This window comes from Schistocerca serialis, chromosome 3 (genome assembly GCF_023864345.2).
Source record: "Schistocerca serialis cubense isolate TAMUIC-IGC-003099 chromosome 3, iqSchSeri2.2, whole genome shotgun sequence".
Classification (NCBI taxonomy): Eukaryota; Metazoa; Arthropoda; class Insecta; order Orthoptera; family Acrididae; genus Schistocerca; species Schistocerca serialis.
In genome coordinates this window covers 694,120,483-694,146,986 of record NC_064640.1, presented here as the reverse complement: position 1 = coordinate 694,146,986, position 26,504 = coordinate 694,120,483, and positions in this window count along the sequence as shown.

Sequence of the window (26,504 nt, the reverse complement as noted above, 5' to 3'; positions counted from 1 at the left end):
ATTTGCTTACTCAAATTGCCTGAACATTTACGACATAGTATTTTAGCAGGACGTTGCAAAGATGACATTGAAGCTTTTCAGGGTCTGTTACAAGAATTGGAAATTGACACTGACAATCGGGGAACGCGGAAACAGGAGCACAACAATTACAGGTCACATCCGTCACAATTCCACGATGAAAGAAATAATAACTGGACACGACAAGGCTATTCTCACAACACATATCGTGACCAAAACAGACACCACCCGTATGACAACCGTTGGCAGAGTAGTAATAATTACATGGAAAGATCACCTCTCCGTGGTAATGACTATCACAGAGACAATCAGAGAAACAGACAATATGGGAACCAAAACAATTATTATCAAGGGAGACAGAATAACTTTTGACGCAACGGTCCAGCGCGCAGTTACGATTCAGGGAGAAATTCTCCACCACTTAACTGACAAGAAAGAAACTACAGGAACTATCGACATGAGGACAGACGATGTGATCGTAACGAAAGACCTGAATTGCATCAGAACTGGCGGGATTTAAACAGGGCAGGGCCCTCTCGTCACGGTGAATTTGAAGAAGTTAGGTCTCCAAATCCCAATAACGACGCGCGCCAACAAAGAGACCATAGGCAATGACTCACACCGCTGGCTGCCACAAATCGTACTTATGAAACTGACGACGCAGCTGCCGTAGCTAGTAATTACGTAAAAATGGAAGACATTAGGGACATCTTACTCCAAGAACACGACGTAAAACATAACAACATTGCATATCCTGTGATTCACATTACAGTAAATGACGTAAAATTTACGGCAGTACTTGACTCTGGCAGTCCCATTTCAGTAATCAGTGAAACAGCCTTTAGCAAATGCAACAAATCGAACGATTGCCCCACACTTCCGTTACGTAAGATTAAATTACAAGGTGCAATCTTTGGAAAAAGTGTAGATGTACGCCAACAAACCAACTTAGAATTCTTTTGTCAAAGCCACAGCTTCTCTATGAACTTTCTTATTGTTCCATTATTGTCGACGGAAATTATACTGGGAGTAGACTTTTTGAATGAATACAAAGCAATCTTAAACTTTCACGATGCTGAAATAACTTTAGAAAAAGAAGGTAAGTCAGTAGCTTTGAAATTTGAAGATTGGCTCTCAAACCATGACGAAGAAATTACTCGGCTTTACCTTCTGTTAGACAACAGTTCGGAATTTTCGACGGAACTTGACGCTAACAATCATTCTGCAAGTACTGACAGGGATGATATTGACAGCGCATTTGACACTAATAAGTTAATTCAGAATAAAATTCAAACAATTGAGAATTGTAATGACACTGATAGGCAGGACCTTTTTGAGATTTTACAAGCACATTCCACAGTTTTTACTCACAAAACAGGAACAATCAAGGGATTTCAATACCAATTTCTTGTTCGTGAGCATACTAAATTTTGTGTTAGACCATACGTAATTCTAGCACATTATAGGGACTGTGTTAGAACAGAAATACAATCTATGCTTGACGAGGGCATTATTGAGCCTGCAGTAAGCTCATACAACAATCCGTTACATGTTGTTGAGAAGAAAAATGGATCGATCAGGCTTGTCTTAGATTTGAGACAAATCAATACTATCATTATTCCTGAAACAGACAGGCCGCAGACGATGGAAGAACTTCTTCAAAATTTTAATGGTGTTAAAGTGTTGTCTTCCATTGATCTTAGATCCAGCTTTTATCAGATCGAACTTCATCCAGAATGTAGATAATACACAGCTTTCTTTTGTTTCGGCGTTTGTTCTCAGTTTCGGAAACTTCCTTTTGGTTTGAACATTTCTTCAGCAGCATTCATTCGCAGGCTAAATTCCATATTACCTGAATTCTTAAAATGTCACATCACCTTATATGTAGACGATATTCTGATAGCAGAAGCCTCATGGGAACAACACAATCGCATCCTCAACAGCGTGTTACATATTTTTGCAGAATCTGGAATTACAGTTAACTTGGAAAAGTCTGAATTCAGTAGGACAAAAGTGAAGTTTTTGGGACATATTATTTCTTCTGAAGGCATTCAGCCGGATCCTGAAAAGTTAGAAGCAATCAGAGCCATTCCAGTTCCATCTACAAAAAGACAAGTCCGCAGTTTTCTAGGTCTCGTAAATTTTTACCGTCGTTTTCTGAATATGCAAATTCTTGTTACACCAAAACTTTGTTCTCTCACTGGAAAAAATACTATTTGGAACTGGGACGAACAAGCACAGTTGGAATTCAATTCTTTGAAAGAATCGCTACTTAACGCGCCTATACTAGCTCATCCAGATCTGTCACAAGATTTCTGCCTTAGCACGGATTCTTCTAAAGTCGGTCTTGGTGCCCATTTATTTCAAGAAGCCATAGAAAATGACACTACCGTTCAGAAAACCATTGCTTTTGCTAGCCGAGTGCTAACAAAATATGAAAAAAATTATTCCGTTACTGAATTAGAAGCTTTGGCTATCGTTTGGGCATTTAACAAATTCTGTTTCTTTCTTTCTGGTAAGCATGTAAAAGTATACAGTGATCATCGTGCATTACAATTTCTTATGCCTTCAAAATTAAATCATGACAGGTTAAAACGTTGGGCATTGTTTCTGCAAGAATTCCGCTTCTCAATAGTCTACATTCCCGGCAAGGAGAACATTGTTGCGGACGCACTGTCACGCGCACCGGCTGGGCTTGAGAAAAGTAACACAGAAGGCAACCTCGAGAAAAATTTCAGTATTCTTTACATTCAGAAAGTCGCCTTTGAAAACTTCATCACCACATCTTTAAAGGACATTGCTCATGAACAAGATAAAGATCCGATTTGGAAAGACATCAAGAGCAAATGGCATGAAAAGACACACACACAGATTCGGCATTATTACCTGGTTAGAAACAACATACTCTTCAAACGCTGCACTGTTGATGACAAGCTATGGGTACTTTGCATTCCTGACGATTTTGTTAATAAGCTCATTTGGTACATTCATTTCAGCTACGCACATTTTGGTTTACGAAAATGTTATCATATTCTTCGAACGACTTGTTATTTTAACAATATGGAAAAGAGAATTCGAAGAGTCTTGTCTATTTGTAAACTTTGTCAAAAGGCGAAACTATCTACTGTCTCACATCGTGCTCCGTTATTTCCTATTATTCCTTCTAAATTAAAAGAATTTGCTGCTGTTGATCTCTTGGGACCGCTTGTCAGAACATCTAATGGATTTTCGTACGTTTCAGTCGCTGTTGAACTTACTTCAAAATTTGTTTCTTTCACTCCGTTACGTAAAGCTACTGGACGATCTGTATCCAACGCCTTTGTTAAAAATTTCTTACGTGAAGTTGGACACATTAGCAAAGTCATTTCAGATAACGGACCTCAATTCAGATCTGCTTTTTGGTCACGCACGCTTCGGAATCATAAAATCAAACCTGTTTTTATTTCATTGTACTCACCACATTGCAACCCGTCTGAGCGGATTATGAAAGAAATCAATAAGCTTTGCAAACTTTATTGTCACAGAAAGCATCAGCATTGGGACAGATATTTACACTTATTTCAAAATGTGCTGAATGAAATGCATCATGATTCCACTGCTTTACCACCCACTCTTGTACTAAAGAATGAAGAACCACCGAACAGAATCAGAGAGCTTGTACCCTTCCCGAATACACATAAACTTCGACACAAAGACATAATTGATTTGGCTCTTAAAAATATAAAATCTGCAGCAGACAAAAGGAGAAAACTACACGGTAAAGCAAATGCAAAGAAATTGTATATTGGTCAGAAAGTTCTCATTAAGGCTCATTCATTGTCACATAAGAAGAAACACTTGAGTCACAAATTCTTTCTAGTTTACAATGGACCTTATAGAATCCGACGTATACCACATGATAATTGCGTTGAAGTTGAAACTCTGCGTACTAGGAAGAGTAAAGGTTTACACCACATTTCACATGTAAAACCGTTTGTTGAAAGATAATCTGCTTTTTAACTTTGTATTTGCCATATAACTTTTCACTTTACATTACTAGTATGCTGTGTCAGACTTAAGAAACTGTTAACATACAACTATGTTTGAAGTTAAATATCCAGTCTAGAACGTAGGGAACATTTTTAAACAGAAATTACGAATGCATTGTTATAGTGAACAGACGACACAGTGCTGTATTTGTACATTCTTGCTTGTTAGTTGCACGATTACGTAACGACTATCAGGCTTACATACTTAGGACACATACTATACTGGTACTGCTAATGAGATTTTAATGCAACATTTTGGTTCACTTGAAAATACATTCTGAATTAAAGTACTTTCTGTGAGATACCAGATGACACAGTGGTTAGTTTATGTGACAGCTACACGATTTTATGACGACGCTACTAATGAGTGACAATTTACAATGTTGCTTTTGCAGTGTATCTGTTTAATATCTGCACAGTTTTCTGAATTCTTCTAGGAAGAAAAACATGTTTTAGTAGTAACTTTTGTGGTATAGCTACAATGAGACTGCCTTTTCCGTGGCACAACAATACGTTACAGCACAGTACTTTCTTCATCATGGCAATAAGCGCAATAACTACGATATCTATACATAAAGCATTTCACTTTTGTTTATCATGAGGTAAGTACATTGACTTCTGCAGAACTTAGCTTTCAGAGGACGATAAGTACGACACTTCCACAGAATTATCTTACAGCAAGACGCACATTTAGCGCTACAGGACACGCATTTGAGTGATTAATTTTGTACTTAAAACATTTATTTTTAAAGATATTTGAAGTACAATGATACAAAGGTTTTCAGTGATACATTTCATTTCATTGCTGTAATCTGTAACACCTGAGGGTATAATTACATTAATCCTCAGGGGGGTACACGCTTACTTTGTGTACCATGTGTGTGGCAACCACAAGGAACCCTAGCTAATATGGTATTTGCTTATACAACTTTACACATCGGTATCATATTTCTCTAACACACAAATTACACAGCTATCTGATCATTTAACTGAGAGATAAACATTTTTTTACTACATCAGTGACACATGTTTACGTAATTACACAGTTGGATAACTTCACACTTATGAAACTGTATTTTGTCTGTACTTTGTAAACTGTTCATATTTTTTCAGAATCATTGTTATACTATGAGAGCTTTGAATGATGTATTTGGTATGAGATCATGATTTTTAAAGTACGTTTGAGGCAGCTGACACTTTTGACATGAGCAGAGAATTTTTTTAGGCTTAGAAATTATTGGAGGAAGTTACGACGATTTTCAGATTTGACTGAAGTGTTATGATGTTATTATTACGACGACGATGTTTATTATGTTGTTGAGGAATGTTTATTATGCTACGTATTTCTCATGATGAAATATTGAAGAAGTGTCGACGAATATGTATATGTATAATGAGGTAAGGAATAATGAGTAGTGTTTAGGGACTCTGATTTATGAAAAGGATGTTGGAAACCAAGAAACGTACTTTAAGAGTTATGTAATGTGTGTGTATATGCGTGAATGTATTACAATGCAGACGAAAATTTTTTTGGACACTCTTATATCAATAGCATTTTGTTTCTACAGATTTGCAACGCTAATTCTTGACCTGTGAAATATTTTTATGTGAGACTGTCACTGTAGCGGAAACTGCTGTCGTAAATATTTCCGTAAGAAAGTTAAGTGACCACCTGCACGTGCGTCGTCGGCACACCGCTGTGTCAGACACCTGGGCGACAGCCGCCCGAAAAAAAAGCCATTAGCCTTTCAGCAGCACAGGTAGAAAAAAAAGGGGAGGCCATTATCTATTCTTACATCTGCAAACCTGATAATGACAAGTGTCTTTCTACGAGAGTTGAGAGCTACTGACTTACGAAATGCCACATAGCTATTGAATGATTTTTTTATGCTTTGGTTTGCGTAATTGCTTATTTCATTTGACATCTGTTTTCCAGCTGTGTTGCAGCATTGCTTTTATAAAATAAAATGCATTTGCTAATGTGAACACTTTCTGTCAACAGATCTATTAAATAATAATTTTGTAATCCACATTCTTAAAAAAGGGAGCACTTGGAAAGGAAAGAACAATAAGAAGGGACTAATAACAGTAACTGCATCTATAATTTTCTTTTCAAGTACTTGGTAATTTCTTTTTTAGAATAATTTGTGGTGCACCACTTTAATTACTTAGACATTAAGATGTGATTATACATTTCCCTTATCTGCATTGTTATCTTTAGTGTACTATTTTTTTCTGCTTGAGCCATGTCATGTTTAGATATAAGCTGCTGTTTGCCAGGCATAGTGCTACTGAATTTTAATTTGTGTTACTCTGCTAAGCCAGATTTAATTTTTTGTTTGCTGCGCATTGGCTCATATTAGTTGTAATGTTGCATTGCTTGATAATTTAGATTTACTGTAGTTTGCTTTGCAAATTTCCATTTTTTTTCTCACTGCTGTTTATATTAATTGTTTTATGTGCTGCTGCATTGCCTCGTCCCTTAGTTTAGCATCTGAGCTCAGTAGATTTAAGTTAGCTTAAGAGGGGGTAGACTATATAAGAAACTGACTATGGAGAATAGGTAAAGAATGCATTGAGAAGTTATACAAAAAAAAGTACAGAAAACAGGTTTAGGTAGGATTTTCTTGGAAATAAATGTTGAGGTGAGAAATGTGTGAACATATAAATACAGAAAGCATGCTTAGATAGAATTTTTTTGGTGGAAACAAAGGATGAAATAAGAGGAAAGATATATGAAGTTTTAGGTTGGACTGCAGTACCAAATGTTACACTGAAAACGAACCCTGTGCTTTCCTATTGGTGTTATCCCACTATGTGTTTGTGTACCCTTGTGTAGTTGTTTTCTTCCTGTCTCTGTGTAGTTTCATAGAATTTTTTCCTCTTTTAATATTAAGCTACATTCACTATGATGAGGAATACTGTTATCCTCAAATGTAATTGGCATTAATAATATGTTATTTACTTTGTAAAGATGTTAGACATTATTCATTCTGTTTAAATGCTCATGTGTGAAGTTGATGTTTCGCAAGTTATTCTGATCTTCTATGTATGTACTCATGTCATAATTCCTGTAACACTGACGTATATGTCTATTTCTATTCTTTTGTAAAGCCTGTACTACAAATGTTATCTATATTGTTATGTTTTTAATGATGTATTTTGTACCTTTATTGTATTCTTATGTTATAAAATTGTAATTGTCACCAGTTCATGATATTATTAACTTGTTAGTTACATTTCACTGCACACGTTTCTGTTGGTCATAGTATATGGACAATATGTGAGAAGTTGGGTCTGTTAGTGTTTGCACGTGTGTTAATAATTCAGCAAGGGACTGGATAACAGCATTGCTGGTTCTAAGGACAATTCCAAAAACTTTGTGAGTGCACAAGTGGTGGTTATGGACTTGCTATATTATCCGCAAGACTCTTCAATGGTGATTGTGCACCTGCACAGTCACAACAGATGGCTGCTGGCTATCTCTACAAGGACTACAGTGGGGCTGCATCTTTGATGACCCACCAGTACCATTATCTCTACAAGGACTACAGTGGGTCTACATCTTTGATGATCATCAATACCATTATTTCTACAAGGACTGCAGTGGGTCTGCACCTCTGGTGGCCCACCAATACCGTAATCTCTACCAGGACTACAGTGGGTCTGTTCCGTGATGACCTACCTACCAATATTCTTCAAAACTTCGAATGACTCTGCTGTGGGTTTGCTCCATTGTGGCCCATTACCTGTCAGCATGTCAAGAGTCAGCACTGTCTTTCCGTTGGAAGGACAACACTACTTCTTCAAGACTGCATGGAAATCCATTACTTCTGTGTGCAATTTCTTTTACTAATGAGACTTTGTAAAAAAAAACCTGTAATTACTATTATGATGAATGATCAGGACTATCTTTATGGACTGTGAGAAAATTTTAGCTTTTGACCAACATTGTATCAATAAGTGTGCGCATTTGATTTCTTTGTTATTGTAATTATGAATAATTTTATCGAATCATTATTGGCCACTGCCCAAAAAAAATTTGTAAAATTTTTTGTGGGGAGCATGGGGGCTATGTAAGTAGGCTGTTTATGTTTTCTCTATGTAAGTAGGCTGTTTATGTTTTCTTATTGGCAACGTTACGTAGCACTCAATATGAAAATCACTGGCTGTGCTGTGTGCAGTCTGTGGCTAGTTTGCATTGTTGTCTGCCATTGTAGTGTTGGGCAGCGGCAGCTGGATGTGAACAGCGCGTAGCATTGCGCAGTTGGAGGTGAGCCGCCAGCAGTGGTGGATGTGGGGAGAGAGATGGCGGAGTTTTGAAATTTGTCATGAACTGCTATATTTATATATGATGATATCAAGGTAAATACATTGTTTGTTCTCTATTAATATCTTTCATTTGCTAACTATCCCTATCAGTAGTTAGTGCCTTCCATAGTTTGAATCTTTTATTTAGCTGGCAGTAGTGGCACTAGCTGTATTGCAGTAGCTTGAGCAGCGAAGATTTTTGTGAGGTAAGTGATTTATGAAAGGTATAGTTTAATGTTAGTCAGGGCCATTCTTTTGTAGGGAATTTTGAAAGTCAGATTGCGTTGCGCTAACAAAATATTGTGTGTCAGTTTAAGCACAGTCATGTATAAATGATCAAAAGGGGACGTTTCATAAACAGATGTTTTTCAAAATATGCATTTGCAGTTCCTATTAAAGATAAAACAGCTAAAAATATATTTGATGCTTTTAAAAAATTTTAATAGTTAAAAGCAAAATAATTTACAAACAAATAATGGTAAGGAATTATACAACAACTAATTTAAAAATTTAATGAAGAAATATAATATTGATCATTAGTCAACTTTTTCAGAGTTAAAAGCATCTGTTGTTGAACGATTTAACAGAACACTTAAAGAAATAATATGGAAGATAGTTGCTTTACAAGGAAATTATAAAGGGTTAAATTTAGTTCATAATTTGATTGATGATACAATAATACAAAACATTCTACGATAAACCAATAGAAGTCAGTCAAAAAATTTAAAAATAAGTAACTTCGTAAGGGTGACAAAGTTAGAATTAGTAAACTTAAAGGTCTTTTTGAAAAAGGATATACAGCTAATTGGTGAACAGAAATATTTGAAATTGAAGACGTTATTTATTCTAAACTAATTAAATATAAGTTAAAAGATATAATAGGAATATTTTATGAACAAGAACTACAGAAAACAAAAGCCAGACGTTTACTTAGTTGAAAAAGTTTGAAGAAAGAAAGGTAATCAAGTTTATTTTGAATGGTTAAGTTTTGATAATTCAAATAACAGTTGGATAAAGAAAGCCAAAGTAATTTTATACAGAATTAATTTCCTTTTTAATTTAACAATCAATTAGTTTTGAAAAGAATAAGTTTACTATTTAGTTTAGCAATCAATGAGTTTTGAAACTATTAGTGTTTAAGAGAATTAGATCAGTATTTACGCTAACAATAAATGAATTTTAAATAAGTATGATGTATTTCCATCAAATTTTAACACATTTTGATTTAATTATTTGATCTTTTACTTGAAATCTACTAGTGTAATACTTCCATCTTTTAGCATAATACTTTCATCTTTCATTTTATATCTATCATCTTTTATTTTAATTATTTCATTATTTATTTTATTGAATGGTTTTAGTTTTTGTACACAAATATCTTTGTGTTTTATTTGATCTTTGAAGAAGTTTCCATTAAATCGAAAACTAGTAAATTTGTCTCCAATTCACTTCTCTTGCTGATTAACCTTGTAGTAGATGTGATACTATGTTGTACACAATGGTTCCATATTCGAATCAAGACTTTGCCAACATGGTGTTGACTTATGGAAAGACAAATAGCAGTAGGTGACAAGCACCAAGGTTGTATCAGGAGACCCATCCCCACTGACATCAACCACATTCAATGTTTGTAACAGAATTTCGCCGTTTGTCTGAGACAGGGTCGTTTCAGGAAGCAGGAAATCATGAAGGACGTACCTGAAATGTTCAGACACCAGACTTTGAGGAAAATGTGCTTAACACTGTGGAAGTCGACTGTCGTGTCAGTACCAGGCAGTTGGCCTGCCAGATGACTGGAATATTCTCCATAACAATTGTTACTACCATTATGTTTTTACAGTACTTACAGGGCTTACTACTGACAGACTTTCCACATTGGGAGCAGTTTTGTCACTGGTTTCTTTATCAGGCAACCTCAATTCTGGGATCTGTGTCACCCATTTTATTCACAGGTGAGGCTATCTTTACACAGATTGGTATCTTCAACTTTCATAACAGTCATCTGTGGGGTAGTATGCAGAACCCCCATGGTATGATGACAGCAGTTCATTGGCATTAATGTAGCCAGAATGTGTGGGCCTAGATACATGGCGACCATATCTTCTTTCCACATCGCCTAACAGGTCGGAACTACCAGCATTTCTGGTGGACAACATTGCCTCTTCTGTTGAAAGAATTGCCATTGATAATTTGAAGGGTTATGTGGCTGCTACACGATGGTGCTCCTGCCCACTTTGCAATTAATGTCCGGATGCAGCTCAATCGTAGCTTCTCTGGCCAATGCATCAGACGAGGGGGTCCAGTTGCATGGCCTGCTCATTCACTGGATCCCAATTTGTGCAACTTTTGGTTATGGGACCATCTCTAAAAGTGTCGTGTATGCAGAGCCCATTCCAGATGTGGAGACACTGGAGCCATTTATTCATGCTGCCTTCAACACCATTTGGATGCAGCTTGTCTGATGTGAACATGTGAGCCAGAACATGTTACAGACTGTACATGCATGCATTGAGGCACATGGAAATCATTTTCAACACATACTGTAACTGTAACTGCATGGTATAGCATGTATTAGACTGCAGTCTCTGTAACAATGTACGACTGAATAAATGGTCTGTAGTATGGAAACCAAGCATTTCCAGATACAGGTTTATTAGACACTTTTTGTTCTGTATCCTCTCATTGATGAATCCCTAGACTATGTACACAGTGGAAAAAATCACCCCATATATAAATATATATATATATATATATATATATATATATATATATATAATTAACCAAATCTTCTTGCCTCCATTTTGAAACCATATCCCTAAGTCTTCAGGGACACCCTCCTCCCAGTCCGGCATCGGTGATTGGGTTCCATGCTACCACAGATCCCACTCCATTTACTCCAACCACTTTGACATTTCATCATCATGCACTCACTGGTCCAGATCCCCTAAAGAACCTGTAATAACCACAACAACAACATGAAGACGAGTTGGAAACTTTTCTTTTCTACGAATGAGCATATACTACGAAATCCGATTTGATAAATGCACATGTACTTATACGACTGTTATGATAGGTTCATCAGGGGTGCTGTAATACTCCCCTCGACCTCCTCAGAATCACCGACAACAGCAAGAACATTTCGATTTAAAGGCATACACTGTGCGGACGCAAATATATGAAATATAACACTGAGAAACCTTTTTTAACGAGAATATGTACATACATGGTTGAATTTCCGCTGGAGATTGCTCAGACGCCTTGATCTGCTAGCCTATAAGCTCCAGCAACCAGTCAGTCACATTGAGATCATGTGCTGTAAGAAGAAATAAGAATTGTGAATTTCTACTAAATTTAAACTCTAAATTATATACTTACACAGTTGATGTGCTGTTGGAATCGCAGCTGGATGCTGTTCCATGATCTGAGGGGGCTGCATACTACCACCATCAACTTACCGTGATTCAGCCTCCAGCTCTCGAATTAATTCCTCCTCAATTTGGTGACTGAATGCTCTAACAACAACAAAGAAACTTTTTGCAGCAAAAATATACTACGAAGTATATACTCTCTCACGCACTCACACACAGACACACACACACACACACACACACACACACACACACACACACACACACACATAAGCAGATAAGACAGCGAACTATAGCGTAGGAATAGTAGCCTCTCACCGTCTGTTAGCATACAGCTGCTGTGGAACTTTGTAAGTAGGCTTTTTAGGTTTTTATGTTGGTAACGCCATGTTGCGCTCTATATGAAAATCACTGACTGTGCTGTGTGAAGGCTGTGGTTGGTTTGCATTGTTGGAGTATATGCTATTGAAGTGTTGAGCACTTCACTGTTAACAGCGCTTAGCGTTGTGCAGTTGGCAGTGAACCGCCAGCAGTGGTGGATGTGGGGAGAGAAATGATGGAGTTTTGAGAGCGGATTTTCTGGACGTGTGTCCATCAGAGACAGTAAATTTGTAAGACTGGATGTAATGAACTGCTATATATGTTATGACTTTTGATGATATTAAGGTAAATACATTGTTTGTTCTCTATTAATGTCTTTCATTTGCTAACTATCCCTATCAGTAGTTAGTGCCTTCCATAGTTTGAATCTTTTATTTAGCTGGCAGTAGTGGTACTCGCTGTATTGCAGTAGTTCGAGTAACCAAGATTTCTGTGAGGTAAGTGATTTGTGAAACGTATAGGTTAATGTTAGTCAGGGCAATTCTTTAGTAGGGATTTTTGAAAGTCAGATTGCGTTGCGCTAAAAATATTGTATGTCAGTTTAAGCACAGTCATGCATAATTTTCGTAAGGGGACGTTTCCTATGTCGACCCTTAGCTGAGGGTACCTCACTGGAATCTTCTGATTTTTTTCTTGTAGTTTGTGTAATTAGTGTAGCTATTGTTTATTGCTAGCGCGTAATTGTAGAGAGAATCTCCTTTATAGTTGCAGCCTTCCATTGTTGTACAGTAAAACAGTTGTGGCATGCATGTAGATTTGCACCAAGTATTTCGCTGCTGCGCTTGCAATTAACGAGATATTATTTTCAGTGCTATGTTAATGTGTTCTCTTATTTTTGCTCTTCAAATTGTGCTTTTCTGTGTTATCGCGTGAAATATTGTGACAATATTGGCGTGTGAAAAACGTAACACTAGGCTCCAAAGTAAACTGAGAAATAATAGTGACGATGAGTGTAGCTTACCAGCACCGCTGTGTAATGAAGTAACAGACATTCGAAGTAGTAATTTGGTAACTGTGCATAGGGAAATGGAGTGGGCGTCAAATAATGGTGTAGACAGTGAAACAGGTAGTGAACAGGGAAGCATTATCGATCGATCGGTCGGCAACAGCTCGCCTCAGGAATCGGAAATGACAGAACACAATATTGCAAATACTGTAGACTCAGGTTTTCGGTTCTCACCGTTTTCTCAAATGAGTCAAGAAACATTTTCTGCTTGTCAAAACGTGAATGTTGCCGGTGCAACTTCACTACCGAAAAGCACTGAGGAACATGTTTCAGACACCAGTGCATTGTTATTACAGTTAATGCAACAAATGGGACAAAGGCTACAAAAATTAGACACAATGGAACAACATCTTCAAAAGTTAGACACAATGGAACAACACCAGAGACAAACACAGCAACAGTTAGACACAGTGGAACAAAATCTCAAAAAGTTAGACACAGTGGAACAAAATCTCAAAAAGTTAGACACAGTGGAACAAAATCTTAAAAAGTTAGACACAATGGAACAAAATCTTCAAAAGTTAGACACCACACTTGAACAAACACGTGAAGATTTAACTACTGAGTTACATAACATTGATTCGAAATGTCAAAAAGTCTGTAATGACGTAAAAACACAAATTTGTGAGCATTTTCAACCTATTTTTTCGCGGCATGAAAATGCATTACAGAATCACGAAGCAACCATAAAAGAACTGCAAACCATTGTTCATGAATATCATGAGCCTTGTGGGCTAAAATTGACTCAGTTGCATCTACCGATTCGGTTACGCAACTTGCAAAAACTCAGGAAATCTTGAAGGACACAGTAGATACGATTTCAACACAAATGGACACTCTGAAACTTGGATCAGAAAAACACACTGAGGAAATATGTTCACTATCAGAGAAAGTAGCTGAACTTTGGGATCAGGTCACTAACTTATCTACAAAGGTAGATGATGATCTGAATGACGCAAGACCTGTAGCCTTCACTGACACAGAAGAGTATGAACAAATTAGAAAATTGAAACAAAATCAAAATCAAATCAATACACAGTACAAAAGGGAAATCCGGGAAGTACAAGATCAGTTGACGCAGGTAATACAAGAATTACATATTTCAGAGGACACTCGCGCTCCAGTACGTGATGAGGGACATAGAAATACGGAACAACCACAAAATAATAACACAGGACACTTCGGAAATTATGAAAGAAATTGGCAAGGCGCATTGGATTTTGAGATGGAACCGCCGACACGACATAACAATGACCGATATGCTACTCGCCGACACGATGATTTTGACTATAAGTTGTTCATTACTACATGTAAATTCAAAACGTTTAAGAATTCTGCCAACGACATTCATCCACTAGCGTGGCTCCATCAATTCTCTCATTGTTTTCCTCCCAACTGGTCATTGGAGCACAGGTTAGAATTTATGTGTGGCTACTTGGAGAATGAACCAGCTGTAAGAATGCAATCGGTCATTCACGATTGTCACAGTGAAGAAGAATTTTATCATGCCTTCCTCTCAGCGTATTGGTCTCAAGCTACACAAGACCAAGTGAAACATAGCATCATAATGATGGAACGTTTCGAACAATCTGAATTTTCCAGTCTTATGAAATATTTTGAAGACATGTTGCATAAGAATCAGTATCTTTCAAACCCATACAGCCCCTCAGAACTCATCCGCATTTGCTTAATCAAATTACCTGAACATTTACGGCATATTATTTTGGCAGGACGTTGCAAAGACGACATTGAAGCTTTTCAGGGACTCTTACAAGAATTAGAAATTGACACAGACAGTCGCCGGATGCGAAAACAGGAAAACAACCACTACAGGTCACATACGTCACAATTCCGTGACGACAGAAACAATAACTGGACACGACAAGGCTATTCTTACAACGCAAATCGTGACCAAAACAGACACGACCCGTATGACAAGCACTGGCAGAGTAATAATAGTTACAGAGAAAGATCACATTTCCGTAGTAATGAATATGACAGAGATTACCTTAGAAACAGTCAATATGGGAACCAAAACAATTATTATCAAGGGAGAAAGAATAACTTCAGATGCAACAGTTCAGCGTGCAGGTACGATTCAGGAAGAAATTCTCCACCACATGACCGACAAGAAAGAAATTATGAGATCTACCGACATGACGACAGACGAGATAATCATAATGACGGACCTGAATTTCATCAGAACTGGCAGGATTCAAACAGAGCAGGGCACTTTCGACAACGTGAATTTGTTGAAGCTAGGTCTCCTAAACCCAATAACGACGCATGCCAACAAAGAGACAGACGATGACTCGCACTGCAGGCACCCACATGCGCCGGCTGGCTCAGAGAAAAATAACATAGAAGCTAAACTTGAGAAAAATTCCAGTGTTCTTTACCGACGTATGCTGCATGATAATTGCGTTAAAGCTGAAACTCTGAGTACTTTGAAGAGTAAAAGATTGTACCACATTTCAAATGTAAAACCGTTTATTGAAACATAATCTGCTTTTTAACTTTGTCTTTGCCATATAACTTTTCACTTTACCTTGCTAGTATGCGTTGTCAGACTTAGAATCTATTAACATGCAACAATGTTTGAAGTTAAATATCCAGTCTAGAACCTAGGGAACATTTTTAAACAGAAATTGCGAATGGATTGTTATAGTGAACAGACGACACAGTGTTGTATTTGTACATTTTTGCTTGTTAGTTGCTTGATTATGTAACGACTATAAGGCTTACATACTTAGAACATATACTGATACTGCTAATGAGATTTTAATGCAACATTTTAGTTTACTTGAAAATACATTCTGGATTTAAAGTATTTTCTGTGAGATACCAGATGACACAGAGGTTAGTTTATGTGACAGCTACACGATTTTCTCACGACACTACTAATGAGTGACAATATACAATATTGCATTTGCAGTGTTTCTGTTTTATATCTCCACAGTTTTCTGTTATATTCTGGAAAGTAAAACATGTTTTAGTAGTAACTTTTGTGGTATAGCTACAATGAGACTGCCTTTTCCGTAGCACAACAATACATTACAGCACAGTAGTTTCTTCATCATGGCAATAAGCGTAATAACTAAGATATCTATATGCAAAGCATTTCACTTTTGTTTATCATGAGGTAAGTACATTTACTTCTGCAGAACTTAGCTTTCGGAGGACGACAACTACGACACTTCCACAGAGATTATCTTACAACAAGACGCACAGTTTAGCGCTACAGTACATGTATTTGAGTGATTAATTTTGTACTTAAAACATTTATTTTTTAAAGATATTTGAAGTACAATGATACAAAGGTTTTCCGTGATACATTTCATTCCATTGCTGTAATCTGTAGCACCTGAGGGTATAATTACATTAATCCTCAGGGGGGTACACGCTTACTTTGTGTACCATGTGTTTGGCAAGCACAAGGAGCCCTAGTTAATATGGTATTTGCTTATACAACTTTACACACCGGTACCATATTTCTCTAACACAGAATTACACAGCTATCTGATTATTTAACTGAGAGAGACAAACATTTATTTTACTACATCAGTGACAGACGTTTACGTAATCACACCATTGGATAACTTCACACTTACGAAATTGTATGTTGTTTGTACTTTGTGAACTGTTCATATTTTTTCAGAACCATTGTAATACTATGAGAGCTTTGAATGATGTATTTGATATAGGATCATAATTTTTAAAGTACATTTGAGGTAGATGACACTATTGAAATGAGCAGTGAATGTTTTTTTAGGTTTTGAAATTATTGGTGGAAGCTCCGACGATTTTGAGAATTGACTGGGATGTTATGTTATTATTACGATGACTATGTGTGTTATGCTGTTGCGGTATGTTTATGATCAGTAAGCTGATGCTATATGAGTTATTTGATTATGCTACATATCTGTTATGATGAAATATTGAAGAAGTGTCAACGAATAAGGTAAGGAATACTGAGTAGTGGTTAGGGACTCTGGTTTGTGAAGAAGGTTGTTGGAAACCAAGAATCGTACTTTAAGAGTTATGAAATGTATGTAAATGTGTGAATGTATCACAATGCCGACGAATATTTTTTGGACACTGTTATATTTATAGGATTTTGTTTCTACAGATTTGTAACGCAAATTCTCGAACGATGAAATTTTCATATGAGACTGTCACTGTAGCGGAAACTGGTGTCGTAAATATTTCGGTAAGAAAGTTAAGTTACCACCTGCGTGTAATGCGTCGTGGGCACCCAGCTGGGCGACAGTCGCCTGGAAAAAGGCCATTAGCGTGTGCCCCTTTCAGAGGTACAGGTGGAGAAAAAAAAGGGAGGCCATTTTCCTCGCTATTGACATTCCTTTGTAGAAAGCATCGCAAATACGACACGCTCATAACTTGGAAACATTCTTACATCTGCACACCTGATTAGGACAAGTGTTTATCTACGAGAATTGAGAGAATTTCTACTAACTTATGAAATGCCTCATGACTACTGAATGATTATTTTATGCTTTACTTTGTACATAGTTGCTTATTTCATTTGATATCTGGTTTCCAGCTGTCTTGCAGCATTGGTTTCATAAAATAAAATTAAATGCATTTGCTAATGAGAACACTTTCTGTCAACAGATCTATAATTATTTTATGATCCACATTCTTCGAAAAAGGAGCTCTTGGAATGGAAAGAACAATAAGAAGGGGCTAATGACAGTAACTGCATATATAATTTTCTTTTCAAGTACTTGGTAATTTTTTGTAGAATTAGATGTTGTGGTGCACCACTTTAATGACATAGATATTAAGATGTGAACAGACATTTCCCTTTTTCTGCATTGTTGTCTTTAGTGTAATATTTTTTCTGCTTGAACTTTGCCATGCTTAGGTATTAGTTATAGCATTTGCTGCTGCTGTTTGCCAGGCATAGTGTTACTGAATTTGACTTTGTATTACTCTGTTAAGCCAGTTTTACTACGCATTTATTTTTCTTGTTTGCTGCTCATTGCCTTATATTAGTTGTAATTTATAGTGCTTGCTTCGCCATTTGTATTTTTGATCATTGCTGTTTGTGTTAATTGTTTTGTGCTGCTGCATTGCCTTGTCCCTTAGTTTAGCATCTGAGCTCAGTAGATTTAAGTTAGCTTAAGAGGGGATAGACTATATAAGAAACTAACTATGATGAACTGGAAGAAATGCATTGAGAAGATATAAGAAAATGGTTTGGCCAAAAAAAATGTAGTGTACAGTGGAGAAAAACTATTTTGAAAGAGGATGTGAACAGAAAACAGAAAACAGGCTTACATAGTACTTTTGGGAATAATGATGAACAAAGGGCGATCTCCACGCAAAATACTGCAGTAAAACAAACCCTGTCCTTTCCTTTTGTGTCATCCCTCTATATGTTTGTGTACCCTTGTGTATTTGTGTTTTTCCTGTCTTTATGTGTTTAGCTGATGGAAGCTATGTTTTAGAATTTTTCTAATACTACACTCCTGGAAGTTGAAATAAGAACACCGTGAATTCATTGTCCCAGGAAGGGGAAACTTTGACACATTCCTGGGGTCAGATACATCACATGATCACACTGACAGAACCACAGGCACATAGACACAGGCAACACAGCATGCACAATGTCGGCACTAGTACAGTGTATATCCACCTTTCGCAGCAATGCAGGCTGCTATTCTCCCATGGAGACGATCGTAGAGATGCTGGATGTAGTCCTGTGGAACGGCTTGCCATGCCATTTCCACCTGGCTCCTCAGTTGGACCAGCGTTCGTGCTGGACGTGCAGACCGCGTGAGACGACGCTTCATCCAGTCCCAAACATGCTCAATGGGGGACAGATCCGGAGATCTTGCTGGCCAGGGTAGTTGACTTACACCTTCTAGAGCACGTTGGGTGGCATGGGATACATGCGGACGTGCATTGTCCTGTTGGAACAGCAAGTTCCCTTGCCGGTCTAGGAATGGTAGAACGATGGGTTCGATGACGGTTTGGATGTACCGTGCACTATTCAGTGTCCCCTCGACGATCACCAGTGGTGTACGGCCAGTGTAGGAGATCGCTCCCCACACCATGATGCCGGGTGTTGGCCCTGTGTGCCTCGGTCGTATGCAGTCCTGATTGTGGCGCTCACCTGCACGGCGCCAAACACGCATACGACCATCATTGGCACCAAGGCAGAAGCGACTCTCATCGCTGAAGACGACACGTCTCCATTCGTCCCTCCATTCACGCCTGTCGCGACACCACTGGAGGCGGGCTGCACGATGTTGGGGCGTGAGCGGAAGACGGCCTAACGGTGTGCGGGACTGTAGCCCAGCATCATGGAGACGGTTGCGAATGGTCCTCGCCGATACCCCAGGAGCAACAGCGTCCCTAATTTGCAGGGAAGTGGCGGTCGGTCCCCTACGGCACTGCGTAGGATCCTACGGTCTTGGTGTGCATCCGTGCGTCGCTGCAGTCCGGTCCCAGGTCGACGGGCAAGTGCACCTTCCGCCGGCCACTGGCGACAACATCGATGTACTGTGGAGACCTCACGCCCCACGTGTTGAGCAATTCGGCGGTACGTCCACCCGGCCTCCCGCATGCCCACTATACGCCCTCGCTCAAAGTCCGTCAACTGCACATACGGTTCACGTCCACGCTGTCGCGGCATGCTACCAGTGTTAAAGACTGCGATGGAGCTCCGTATGCAACGGCAAACTGGCTGACACTGACGGCGGCGGTGCACAAATGCTGCGCAGCTAGCGCCATTCGACGGCCAACACCGCGGTTCCTGGTGTGTCTGCTGTGCCGTGCGTGTGATCATTGCTTGTACAGCCCTCTCGCAGTGTCCGGAGCAAGTATGGTGGGTCTGACACACCAGTGTCAATGTGTTCTTTTTTCCATTTCCAGGAGTGTATGTTATTTACTTTGTAAAGATGTTGAGACATTATTTATTCAGTTTTGTTGCTCATATGTGAAGGTGATGTTTCAAAAGTTATTCTGATCTTCTATGTATGTACTCATGTCATAATTCCTGTAACACTGACGTATATGTCTATTTCTATTCTTTTGTAAAGCCTGTACTACAAATGTTATCTATATTGTTATGTTTTTAATGATGTATTTTGTACCTTTATTGTATTCTTATGTTATAAAATTGTAATTGTCACCAGTTCATGATATTATTAACTTGTTAGTTACATTTCACTGCACACGTTTCTGTTGGTCACAGTATATGGACAATATGTGAGAAGTTGGGTCTGTTAGTGTTTGCACGTGTGTTAATAATTCAGCAAGGGACTGGATAACAGCATTGCTGGTTCTAAGGACAATTCCAAAAACTTTGTGAGTGCACAGGTGGTGGTTATGGACTTGCTATATTATCCGCAAGACTCTTCAATGGTGATTGTCCACCTGCACACACACAACAGATGGCTGCTGGCCATTTCTACAAGTACCACAGTGGGTCTAAACATTTGCTGACTCAACAGTCACAACAGACGGCTGCTGGCCATATATTCAAGGACTACAGTGGGTCTACATCTTTGATGATCCATCAGTACCATTATTTCTACAAGGACTGCAGTGGGTCTGCACCTTTGATGACCCACCAATACCGTAATCTCTACCAGGACTACAGTGGGTCTACTCTGTGATGACCTACCCACCAATATTCTTCAAAACTTCGACTAACTCTGCTGTGGGTTTGCTCTGTTGTGGCGCATTACCTGTCTGCATGTCGAGAGTCAGCACTGTCTTTCCGTTGGAGGGACAACACTACCTCTTCAAGACCACAAGGAAACCCACTACTTCCGTATGCATTGTCTTTTACTGCTCAGACTTTGAGAAAAGAAACGGCAGTTTTACTGTGATGAATGATTAGGACTGTTTTTATGGACTGTGAGAAAATTTTAGCTTTTAACCAACAATGTATCAATAAGTGTTTGCATTTGATATCTTTGTTATTGTAATTATGAAAAATTTTATCAAATCATTATTGGCCACTGCCCAAAACAATTTGTAAAATTTTTTGTGGGGAGCATGGGGCCTATGTAAGTAGGCTGTTTAGGTTTTCTTATTGGTAACGCCATGTAGCGCTCTGTATGAAAATCACTGGCTGTGCTGTGTGCAGTCTGTGGCTAGTTTGCATTGTTGTCTGCCATTGTAGTGGTGGGCAGTGGCAGCTGGATGTGAACAGCGCGTAGCGTTGCACAGTTGGAGGTGAGCCGCCAGCAGTGGTGGATGTGGAGAGAGAAGTGGCGGAGTTTTGATATTTGTAAGAATGGATGTTATGAACTCCTATATATATTATGACTTTTGATGATATTAAGGTAAATACATTGTTTGTTCTCTATTAATATCTTTCATTTGCTAACTATCCCTATCAGTAGTTAGTGCCTTCTGTAGTTTGAATCTCTTATTTAGCTGGCAGTAGTGGTACTTGCTGTATTGCAGTAGTTCGAGTAACCAAGATTTTTGTGAGGTAAGTGATTTGTGAAACGTATGGGTTAATGTTAGCCAGGGCCATTCTTTTATAGGGAATTTTGAAAGTCAGATTGCATTGCGCTAAAAATATTGTATGTCAGTTTAAGCACAGTCATGGATAATTTTCCTAAGGGGACGATTCAATTTTAACAAATGCACGTTATTTTAAAAATTCACATTGTGAACATAAGTAATAAATGAAAAATATATTACTTAAAAAAGTACAATATTTTATAAATGTTATATTGTGAAAGTAAGTAAAAAATAATGTATTTGTTAACAAAAGTAAGTTATAAAACTCACTTTGTAAGTGATCACAAGAGAATAAAATGTGTTAGTTAAAGCAAATGTAGATTTTTAAAAATTGTAGTTTGTTAGTGTGAGTAAATAGATAATATAAATTAGTTAACAAAAGGAAATGATATTAAAATTGTCAGTTCCGATTTTTTTCTTGTTATAATGTTTCAGAATTGTTTTTTTACATAGAATTAACACTTTTATAAATTTTTAAGTTTTTCATTAATTTACGTAGAAGCAAATATTAATAATTATAACAAATTTCAGTAAATATTCTATGTTTTGCATCATACGTGAGATTTTACATTTTGTAGATTCTAGCTCATTATGAAAATAAATTCTGTGTCTTCGAAGTCACTTGGATTTTTAAAATTTGAGGATAGTTTAATTAACATAACCGATTTTAAAACGTTTATTAAATACATAAATTTTACAATAACTTAACTTATTATATATATTGAAAAAATTATTACTTAATTTACAACATGATTTAAACACAATAACATGTATTATTTAACAAAAGTAGATTATTTTTAAAAAATCACTTAGTAAAAGTAAGTAAATAAATAGAATGTATTAGTTATCTTAAGTAAATTACTTAAATATATCACACTGAGAAGGTAATTAAATTAATAATAATTATGTATTAGTTAAGAATGTCATTATATTTAACAATAAACATAGTGAAGTTAGGTAAATAAATAAAATATATCAGTTAACAAAGTGCATTATTTTAGAAAATCGCATTGTGGACATAAGTAAGTTAATAAAAATATGTTAATTAACAAAGTACAGAATTTTAAACATTTTTGATTGTGAATGTAAGTAAATAAATGAAATAAATTAATTAACAATGTAAATTATATTAAAATTTCAGTTATCTTCTATCTTTCTTAAAATGTATCATAAATGTATATAAGCATTGAGTTAACACCTTTATAAATTTTGTACGTTTTTCAATGAAGATTCTAGCTTACCAGCTCAATATTAAAATAAATTCTATCTCTTAAAAGTAGCTTAAGTGGTTTTTTTAAAAATTCAGTATATTTGATTAACTTAAACAATGTTGAAATGTCGAATAAACACATATTTATACATTTACTCAACGAATTATAATATCTATCAGATTTATAACTTAATTACTTTCTTTAGAACACGATTTTAACACAATAACATGTATAATTTAAGAAAAGTATAGTATTTTTAAAAAATAACATTGTGAAGGTAAGTAAATAAATAGAATGTACTAGTTAACACAAGTAATTTACTTTTAAAAATGGCATTGTGAAGGTCAGTAAATAAATATATAAAATGTATTAGGTAAGGAAGTACACTATTTTAAAAAAACACAATTAAATGAAACATATTAGTTAAGTAAGTACAATAGTATAATAACCAATAATTACAATATTGTAATAACCAACATTTTTATAACTTAGTACCTAAATTCACAAAACTCTTATTAGTTTTTCAAATTTTTCATCAATAATTGTAGAAGCAATTGTTAAAAATTTAAAATTGTTCAGTAAGTATTCTATGTTGTGCATCATTTTTGGGATTTTACAGTAGCTAGATTCTAGCTCAGCGGCTAGTTATTCAAATAAAATCTGTATTTTATAAGTAACATCACTGATTCATTTAAAGATTCAGTATATTTGACTAACTTAAGCGATTTAAAAAAGTTAACTTAATTCAGAGTTACTACAAAATTCAACTAATTAAAATAACAAACCGATTTAGAACTAAATTACATAATTTGTAACTTCATTTGATAACTAACTTATCTTATATTTATTTACTTACATTCACGATGTAAACTTTTAAAAATTATATACTTTGTTAATTAATATATTATCATTAATCTACTTATGTCCACAATGTGGTTTTTTTGATAATGTAATTATTAAACTAATATACTTTATTTACTTAATTATCTTCACAATGTCAATTTTTATAGTTAAATGAACTTTCTTAACCAATACATATTATTTATTTCTTTACCTCCCTTCACAATGTGATTTTTTAAAAGTAATTTACTTGTGTATACTAATACACTCTATTTATTTACTTACTATCACAATGCGATTTTTTAAAAACAGTCTACATTTGTTAAATAATACATATTACTGTGTTTAAATCGTGATGTAAGTTAAATAATTAAGTTATCAGTCGGTTAATATAATTCGTTTGATTTTATAATAATTACATATTTAGCTATCTGAAAATCGGTTAAGTTAATCAATTATCCTGAATTTTTAAAAAATCAGTTAAGACACTTATGAAATACAGAATTTACACTAACAATGAGCTATTGAGCTAGAATCTACAAAATGTAAAATCTCACATATGATGCACAACATAGAATAATTACTGAAAATTGTTAGTTATTAACATTTGCTTCTACATAAAATAATGAAAAACTTAAAAATTTATAAATCTATTAACTCTATGCTTACATACATTTCTGAAACAATTTAAGAAAGATAGAAAAATAAAAACTGAAAATTTTAATATAACTTACATATGTTAACTAATTTATATTATTTATTTACTTACATTCGCAATCTAAAATTTTTATAATAATGTACTTTTGCTTCAACTAAGAGATTTTATAATCTTACATCACTTTGTATATTTTTATACCTCACTTTTGTTAACTAATACAGTTTTTATTTATTTACTTACACTAACAATGTATAACTTTTAAAAAAATGTACTGGGTTAAGTATTATATTTTTATTAATTTACTTATGTTCACAATGTGATTTTTTAAAACAATGTACTTTCTTAACTAATACATATTATTTATTTACTTAACTTCACAATGTCATTATTTTTAAATAATATACTTTCTTAACTAATACATTTTATTTATTTATTTACTTACCTTCACAATCTGATATTTTAAAAGTAATATTGGTTATGTTAACAAATACATTAAATTTATTTACTCACTTTCACCATTAGATTTTTTTTTTAAGTAGTGGGATTTTGTTAAATAAAACATGTTCTTGTGTTTAAATCATTTTGTAAGTTCAGTAATTAATTTATACTTCAATTGGTTATTATCATTAGTTGGGTTAATGTAAAAATTGTGTATTTAGTAATTGTTTTAAAATCGGTTAAGTCAATCAAATATACTGAATTTTTAAAAACTCAGTTAAGTTACTTATAAAATACAGAATTTATTTTAATAATGAGCTACTGACCTAGAATCTTCAAAATGTAAATCTCACAAATGGTACACAACATTTTTAATTATTAGCATTTGCTTCTGCATTTAATTATGAAAAACTTAAATCATTTATAAAAGTGTTAACTCCATGCTTATATACGTTTCTGAAAATTTTTTAGAAGATAGAAAAAATTACAACTGGAAGTTTTTACATAGATTTACTTTTGTTAATTAATTTATTTTATTTATTTACATACATTCACAATGTAAAATTATTAAAATAATCTTTTGCTTTAACTAAGACATTTTATTAGGTTACATCCACTTTGATTATTTTTATAACGTACTTTTGTTAACTGATACATTATTTATTTATTTACTTACTTTCACAATTTAAAATTTTTAAAATAATGTAATTTATTAAGTAATGTTTTTTATTATTTTATTCGTGTTCACTAATATTTTTTATGTATTTACTTAATATCATAATGTCAATTTTATAAATAATAGACTTTCTTAACTAATAAATTATATTTAAATATTTACTTACCTTCCCAATGTGATTTTTTAAAAGTAATTGACTGATGTTAATTAATACATTCTATTTATATGCTCACACTCAATATGTGACTTTTTAAAAATAATGTACTTTTTCAATAACGAATTTTATTGTGTTTAAATCATGTTGTAAATTAAGTAATTAAGTAATAGGTCAGTTGGTTATTATAATTAGTTGAGTTTTGTAAAGAAACTGAATTTAGTTAACATATTAAATTAACATATTAATTAAATATTTTAATAATGAGCTAGTGAGCTAGAATCTAGCGAATGTAAAATCTCACATATGATGCACAACATAGAATACTTACTGAAATATATTAATTATTAACAATTGGCTCCAGAGAAAATAATGAAAAACTTGAACAATTTATAAAAGTGATAACTTAATGCTTATATATATGTATGAAATATTTTAAACGAGATAGAAAAAATAAATACTCAAAATTGTAACATACATTTCGTTAGTCATCTAATTTATTTTATTTATTTACCTACATTCACAAGCGGAAATTTTTAAAATAATGTACATCTGTTGTACTAATACTTTTATTTTCTCACAATCACTTTGAAAATTTTTATAACTTACATTTGGTAACTAATACATTCTTTATTTATTTACTTGCTTTCACACTGAAAGTTTTTATTAATTTACTTCTACATCTACATCTGCATTTATACTCCGCAAGCCACCCAACGGTGTGTGGCGGAGGGCACTTTACGTGCCACTGTCGTTACCTCCCTTTCCTGTTCCAGTCGAGTATGGTTCGTGGGAAGAACGACTGTCTGAAAGCCTCTGTGCGCGCTCTAATCTCTCTAATTTTACATTTGTGATCTCCTCAGGAGGTATAAGTAGGGGGAAGCAATATATTCGATACCTCATCCAG